Consider the following 8,479-nt stretch of genomic DNA (forward strand, 5'->3'; position numbering starts at 1 on the left):
GAGTCAGCTCTGCATCAGGTGGCCAGAGTATTGGAGTTTCAGCTTCAGCATCAGTCCTTCCAATGAATATTCAGGATTGATTTCCTTTAGGATGGACTGGTTGGATCTCCTTGCAGTCCAAGGGACTCTAAGAGTCTTCTCCAACACCACAGTTCAAAAGCATCAATTCTTCAGTGCTCAGCTTACTTCATAGTTCAACTCTCACATCCATACATGACTACTCAAAAAACCATAGCTTTGACTAGATGGACCTTTGTTGGCAAAGCGATCCACTTCATTCCTTTACATTTCTTTATTTTGTACTACATGATCAGAATCAAGTACATAAAACTTAGAAAATTAAATTATGAAGACATAAAAATGCAGTTTGAAACTTCAATAAACTACTTAGTGTTTTAAAGTAGAAACCCAGGAATTTAGGTACAAGTAGAAATATAATGCCTTACTGTAGAAAACACTGTTAACTTTAATTGTGAAAAATTTGGGATGAAGTACAACTTTGTACACTTTTGAGTTCAGATAAATATAAAGAACATAAAATTACTGCTAGCAAAATACAGGGTAGAAATAGACTATAGGGTTTTCTCAAAACTTTGTCAACCTTCTCAAATTAGTTGTGAGATAGTAAAAAAAAATCAGTGAGTGATAGAGTATGTCAGTATGACTGGTCTGCACAGCAAAACTTCACAAAATGATAATGAAAAAGTCTTGTTCTGCTCCTTCCAGGGCTTTGATAATCCATGCAGGACAAGCATATTTGCAGGTTTTGAATCTGATTTACACTGCCTTCCTGATCTAGCTGCCCAAATGAGATTCATGTAACCACAAGACCATCTGCAAATGTGGGCTTACATTCCAGTCATCCCCTGGTGAGACACATTCAGTGAACTTCACAGCCCTCGGCAGATGATTAATCTCATTATAATCTTTTGGTTAGATTTAAAACCTGTCCCTCAACTTTCAAAACTTCTTTCAAGAAATGTGGAAAGTATTCCCACTGCCTATGTAAAAGCAAATACTTTGACCATCACATTTACATTTATAAAAACTTTACAAAGAATATTTGTCAAAGAATAGATTGTCTTATGTTTCTTCCAATAGCAGTGTTCCTCTATTTAACCTCATTCGACATTTTCAAATGAAACAACTCTCTGAGTAGGAGTTCATTCAAATAAAGCAGCAGTCTTTAATAAACTTCCAATTAGTCCAGCAACTCACTCCACAGCAATTTTAACAATTCAAATGTTGAAAGGAGTACAGACATCCCTAACTTACTGGAATAAGTTTAGCAGATGTTTCCAGGGTGCAGGCTGATTGCACTACTTTCTAATTCATACCAAGCTTTAAACATTTTCTCTGGCACAACCAAAGGACAATGACTTAAAAATAAATCAGAAAGTTCTTCATGTTTCCTAATCGAATTATAATATAATATCTTAATTTAGTTGTTTCCCATATGCATGTTAAAATGTTTATATAGTATACAGATCCAAAGAGCTTTCAGTTATCTGTGAGAGCAGTGTGCTTAAAAAAAGATGAATGCAAAAAATAATGTTAAGTAAAATAGAAATTTTACTAACTTTTACAAAAACTATGAGATACAGATAAAACATGGTTGAAGATCTACTAAAAATATAAAAATTTTCATAATTAGAAGAGACCCTGATGATGGGAAAGATTGAAGGCAGGAGGAGAAGGAGACAACAGGTGGATAAGATGGCTGGGTGGCATCACTGGCTCAATGGATATGAGTTTGAGCAAACTCCAGGAAATGGTGAAGAACATGGAAGCCTGAGGTGCTGCAGTCCATGGGGTCACAGAGTCGGACACAACTGAGCAACAACATAATTGGTGTCAAATTTATCTCCATGCACAGTGCATTAATTGCACACCAAGGTGCATGTCAAGTAACTCCAAAAGTCAGCATCAAACGATCATAGTAAACATTAGGGCATTTGCATATTTATTCTCTGAATCATTATAACAGCTATAAAAACAGGATCTACGCAGAGTCTAGAAAAGCAAAAAAATGAGGAGCAAGGGTATGTTTTATTTTTTATTTATTTATTTTTATTTTACTTTATTTTATACATATTATTAGTAAATTTAGCTATAAGGCATGTTCACTTTAAAACATCTGTTTCTCAGTTGCACTCTGTGCAATGGTATGATTATTAGCAGTCTTGTTGCTTCCAAAAATATAAAGTTTGTTATTAACTTTGATAAGTATATAATTTCACTCTGCTCTTTCCACATGCATTACTAACATAGGATGTATTGTTTGTTTCTATTTCAATTTGGCACCGCATACTATTGTTTTTGGTGAACAACCGAGTTCACATTTTGAATGTTTCCCATGTGGATTATGAAGTACACATTTGGAACTAAAGAAGACTTCCAGCAGATTTTTGTAATATTGCAGAGCCTGTGAAGTAACACATAAAGAATACTGGCTCTGAAGAAACTATAAAAGATGATTACCTCAAACAGAAGTAATAGATCATTTAAAATATTAAATTATTATGAAATACGTAGATGAATATAACATGGTTGGAGTGCATTCCTATGACTCAAGGAGCTGTGATGAGAAAAATCTATGTGGTCCAATTCTCATCCTAAAATAATAGATATGAGAAGTATATGGTTCCTTCTGAAATGGGTTACAGTTACTTATCAACTTATTTTTATTATTTTTCTTATTTTAAAGTAACGTATAGAAATATTCACTAACAATGCTTTTTACTGAGTGCTGGTGAACTGAAAAGAAAGCAGCATTTAGTGTACTTAAGAGCACAAACGCTAAACAATAAATTCACAACGTTCATTAATCCTGGGACATTAGGAAAGCTATCCTGATAAGGAGATATGTAACTTGTGGGAATGACCATGAATCAGCTAGACAAGGGTAGAGGTGGGAGAACAAGGTTCATAGAAGAAAGCAGCTCACTGTCGGAGCCTGACGGTGAAGGCAGCACCACGAGTTAGAAGTTGGAATAGGGCATTCGAGGCAGCAGTGCAGGCGGTGAGAGAACATGGCAATAAAAGGTGATGCTAGATGGAACGACAGGGGATGTGATATACAGTGCCTCTCAGATCAGGGAAACATTTAGAATGTAACCAACAGTATCTTGCTAGCAGTGAGATCAAGGCAGCGAGCAGAGCATGATGTGATCAGTGGTTTGTGAAGAATGGATTAAATTGAGGCAGATATCAACTGGGAGCAACAAAAAAGGAGCGTATTTCAGGCATCCATTCAAGAGAAAGTAATGATTTAGACTAAGATGGTAGCAGGGGGATAAACAAACGTGAGTGGATTCAAATTACAAACAGTCTGCAAGACTCATGAACCGAGCTTGAGGATGCATGCATGCTAAGTCAATTCAGTCATGTCTGACTCTCTGCAAAACTATGGTCTGTAGCCTGCCAGACTCCTCTGTCCATGGGATTCTCCAGGCAAGAACCCAGGAGTGGGTTCCCATACCGTCCTCCAAGGGATCTTCTGGACCCAGGGATCAAACCCATGTCAAGTTAGAGGGAATAAAATGATTTCTGGAATTCTTTGACCCTCAAGACTCAAATAGTTGCTTTTTTTTTTTTTTTTTTTTTTTTGCTTTTATACTGCTGCACAACAAATCATCAAAAACTTAGTGAATTAAAACAGTATACACTTATTAATTCATGGTTCTGACAGTTAGAAGCCAGGCATGGCATGGCTGTAATCTCTTCTCAAAGTATTGCAAGGCTGAAATCAAGGTAATGGCTAAGCTGAATTCTTGTTTGTGGGCCATGAGGAAGTATATGGCTATACTCTTCTAAGCTCATTCTTACTGGTAAATCAGTTTCTGGAGTTTGTTTAAGACTGAAGTCTTTTATCCTGGCTTGTCATCGTTCTGTGCACAGCTCTCAGCTCCTAGAGGACAGCCACAGTCCTTGTCACACTCCCTTCTCTATCTTCAAGCCAATGCTGATGTGCCGAATCCCTCTCATGCTTTCTTCTCTGCTTTTAAGTGGCTCGTGTAGTGAGGTTAGGTCCATCTGGATAATCTCCCTTACTTAAGGGCAACTGTGCCATATAGCATAACTCAACCATGGGAGTACAGCCCCTCATGTTCACAATCCCAAGGATTCTACAAGGCAGTACACCTGAGTGGGGACATCTTCAAGTTTTGCCTCCTGCCACAAGTAGTGACACAAATGAGATGATAGATACTGGAATAGGAAAAGGCAAAAGAAAAAACTGAAATCCACTTTGGAAAAGTTGGACTGAGAAACCAGTGAATACTCAAATGTTAAGTGTGCCATTGGAAAGGCCAGGACTAGAGAACAAGAAATGAGAGTGATTGGCATATAATCAATAACTGAACCCATGAGTATGGATTATATCACCTATGGAGAGCTACAGAAGGCTTAGGACCAAGCCTGGAGAAACTACAATATTGAAGGAATGAAGATAAATCAAAAACTAGTCAGCAAGGGGAAAATCAGCAGAACTTGCTAATATGAATTACAAGGGGAGAGGTGACTGAAGAAAGTCCTATTTGTTTATCTGTTAAATTTTGCTGAGAAACTTAGTATGAAAAATGTTCAACCATTCTCCTGGGGATGTGGTGACATGGATTTAGGGCTTACAGCGGCTAAAGTTGTCTCTGTAAAATGGCGGATTCAGCAGCCAGACTGAAGAGTGGGAGGAAGGTGAACTTCAGAAATGGAATCAATAAAAGACTACCAAGGAAAGGTGGAGATTTTGTTTGTCTTTTAAGATGGGAGACTTGGGCACATTTAATCTCAAAGGATATGAAAGGAATTTAGATGAGAGACTAGAAAGGGGACAGACCTTGAAGTAGATGATTAGAAGCCCCCGGAGAAAGTACATTTTCTAAAAACACCTCTATCATTATAATTTGGCCAAGAAAGGAAAGGATAATTGTGGAAGTCAAAAGACTTGTATTTGTGGTGTAATGAGGATGTTCTTATCTATTTTCTCAGTAAAGTGAAAGTGAAGTCGCTCAGTCATGTCTGACTCTTTGCGCCCCCATGGACTGTAGCCCACCAGGCTCCTCAGTCCATGGAATTTTCCAGGCAAGAGTAATAGAGTGGGTTGCCATTTCCTTTTCCAGGGGATCTTCCCAACCCAGGGGTTGAACCTGGGTCTCCCACACTGCAGGCAGACGCTTTACCATCTGAGCCACCAGGGAAGCCCAAGTAAAGTAAGAGAGAAGTAAAGTTTTTGAGAGAGAATAAGAAAAGAATGAAACCAAAGGCTTGAAGAGAAATGTTAAATGTGCCTTTCTATGCTGAAAGGGAAAAGAAGCTGACTAAAATAGTATCACAAGAGTATCTTGTAGGCATTAAGACCTAAATAAAATTAGATTAATAGAGGAATCAATTGGTTTGTTTATACATTTTCTCCAATAGTATGAAGCTACAACTCCTGGAAATACCAATGGAAATTAATAACTATATTCATTAATCCAGGTTGGTATTTTTGCTAAAGGGCCAAGATAGAAAGATAGTAGAGTAAAACAGTTTTACATTGTCCCAAGAAGGTGGTAATTAAAAAAAAATAGTGTAATGAAAGTAATAACATAGAAAAGACAAGACATGATAGTGAATACCTAATGGATAATACATGGACCCAGATGGCTCAGTGATAAATAATTTGCCTGCCAATGCAGGAGACACAAGTTTGATCCCTGGGTCAGGAACACCCCTTGGAGTAGGCAATGGCAACTCAATCCAGCATTCTTTCTGGAAAGTTCCACGGACAGAGGAGCCTGGCAGGCTGTAGTTCAACCAGGTCACAGAGTTGGACACACCTGAGTGAGCCTTCAACGATTCAATGATAATATATAGGGAGAAAATGAAATTGTTTTGGTAAGACAAAAGGGTTGAATAGCAGGAATATTTGCATCTTTCAGAAAAAAGATGAAAGGTTGCAATGAAAGACTAATGTCTGCATCTGTGACTTCAGAAAAGGGTTTGCTTTCTATCTTATAACTGCGTTTTTCTTTTTTACCCTTCATTCTTTGTTTATGATTTCAATACTCACTGCAAGTCCTTTTATACCATAATTTTCCTTTCTTTTAGCTGGTATTTTTGTTTCATGTCTCAGTTAATTGAAGTATTTATTTTAGTCATATTTAAAATAATTTTGTTTAAATTAAAGAAACCTGAGCACTGAAGAATTGATGCTTTTGAACTTTGGTGTTGGAGAAGACTCTTGAGAGTCCCTTGGACTGCAAGGAGATCCAACCAGCCCATCCTAAAGGAAACCAGTCCTGAATATACATTGGAAGGACTGATGCTGAAGCTGAAACTCCAATACTTTGGCCACCTGATGCAAGGAACTGACTCATTGGAAAAGATCCTGATGCTGGGAAAGATTGAAGGCAGGAGGAAAAGGGGACAAGAGGATGAGATGGTTGGATGGCATCACTGCTTTGATGGACATGATTTTGAGCAAGCTCCAGGAGTTGGTGATGGACAGGGAAGCCTGGCATGCTGCAGTCCATGGGGTCACAAAGAGTCGGACGCAACTGAGCAACTGAACTGAACTGATACATATATGTGTATATATACACATAGAGAGAGAGAGAGAGATAAAATACATATATAAAGAAATGTGTAGATTCATATATATGATATATACATATATATGTATCTTATGATCTAGGCATCTTGCTAGATATTTTAGATGCATTTTTTTATTTCATCTTTACAACAAAGAGATGAGTCAATTAATTTTGCAGACTAGGTAACTGGAGAAGTTAAGTAATTTGCTCTAAACTATTGGGCTTCCCTGGTGGCTCAGAGGTTAAAGCATCTGCCTGGAATGCAGGAGACCCAGGTTTGATCCCTGGGTTGGGAAGATCCCCTGGAGAAGGAAATGGCAACCCACTCCAGTACTCTTGCCTGGAGAATCCTTTTAAGCATTTTTCAATATGTATATTGGAATAATCGGAATGATTCCTACAAACATGGATTCTTATTTTGAGATCCTTGGAAAAGGATAACAAAGGAATGTTTGAGAAATAATTTGTAAAACTAACAGGACTCAGTGACAAATGGGTTATACCTAAATATATAATGATTCAAAGGCAAATTCAGGATCTCAAGTTATATGAAAGCTGATGTAAATAGAATGCAGGTAACCACTGTGAAATGAAAATATATCCTGTCATATCAATAAACCAATGTCATGGTCATCATCGATTTCTGGCCTCCAAATGTGAGTGAGGGCTCCCAAAACTGAAATCCAGCAGCTGCCTCTTCCCCCTGCAATGATTGCTGAGGAGCTAGGAAGAATGCAAGAAGCAGCCATCTGCCACACCTGCCACTCCTTAAGGTGACCAAGGAAACAGGCTTTGGCCCCAGATAGCTGAGGTGCAAATGAAAGGAATGAATTAGTGAGCCCAGAGGCTTGCATCTTCACATACACAGAACACTAAATTTCTTAACTTGCTATCTGATCTTTGATATTCAGACCGCCTGCTCCCTTTGTTGCAAACCTGTATATAACCTGACTCCCACTCGCACCTCTTCAGAGCAGTTTTCTCAGAGCTACTGAGACGCTGTCTCCCAGGCTCAGAGTCTTAAATATTCCCACCAAATAAAATCTCTCCGCTTTCAGGTTGTGACTATATTTTTAGTCAATACTGTCCATCCTCAGTTTCACCCAAACCCTTGGTTGTGTCCAGTGGTTCTTCACAGGTTCCTGGCCAGATCACCCTCCCAGACGCCAGGACTACTGCTTCTCTAAATTCGCTTTTCTCTTCAGATCCCTATTTCATGTCTCACTCCTCACTCCCACTGCTAATGGACAACTCTGATCTTATTTCAAAGAAAAGGAAGCCATCAAGACCACTTTCTCTCTGCTTCTCTCTGAATCACTTTTAGATTTACTCACTGCAGTACCTACTTTTACCTCTTTCTTTCTGCCTTAAATGAGAAAATACATATGCTGTGCAAAGTTATTCTCTCCCAGGAGCTATGGATTTCCTTTCCTACTGTATTTTGGCTTAATACTTGAGAAAGCAAATTATTTTTATAAATTCCAAATACTACATCTGGAATTCTTACAACTATGACATTTTATAGTGTTTAGAGCGTAATGAACAAAAGCAAAGAAAGAAGGATCAAGAATTCAGACATTTTATCAAATTTAATATTAATTTTATGTCTTTAGAAAAGTCACTTCACATTCTGGACTTGAGATTTCTCATTATTAGCTCTGGTATATAGAAACATTCAATTAGAAACCTCATATTATTTAGAATTCTCAGTCACAGTTCTGTTTTCTACAAAATAGGTTGGTTGAGATTTTCAGTTTCAACTTCATAGCATAAATGTAGATTTTCCCTTCTTTGACAATTAACCGAACGCAGAAATGAGAATAAACAGAGAAACTCCACTTTTATTAAAACCATGGGATTGCTAAAACCTCACTACAAATAATAGGAAAGTGGCTTCCAGAAGCTCT

The 8,479-nt window shown here is 37.9% G+C and overlaps 1 non-coding gene across 1 annotated transcript; it reads left to right on the plus strand.

Annotated features, from left to right (window-relative positions):
- The first annotated feature begins 6,796 nt into the window (after window positions 1–6,796).
- Window positions 6,797–6,868, plus strand: TRNAS-GGA (transfer RNA serine (anticodon GGA)). Its single transcript has one exon. It is a non-coding gene; the product is annotated as a tRNA-Ser (tRNA).
- The last annotated feature ends 1,611 nt before the right edge of the window (window positions 6,869–8,479 follow it).

The sequence above is a fragment of the Capricornis sumatraensis genome, chromosome 13, assembly GCF_032405125.1.
Source record: "Capricornis sumatraensis isolate serow.1 chromosome 13, serow.2, whole genome shotgun sequence".
In the NCBI taxonomy this organism is placed as follows: Eukaryota; Metazoa; Chordata; class Mammalia; order Artiodactyla; family Bovidae; genus Capricornis; species Capricornis sumatraensis.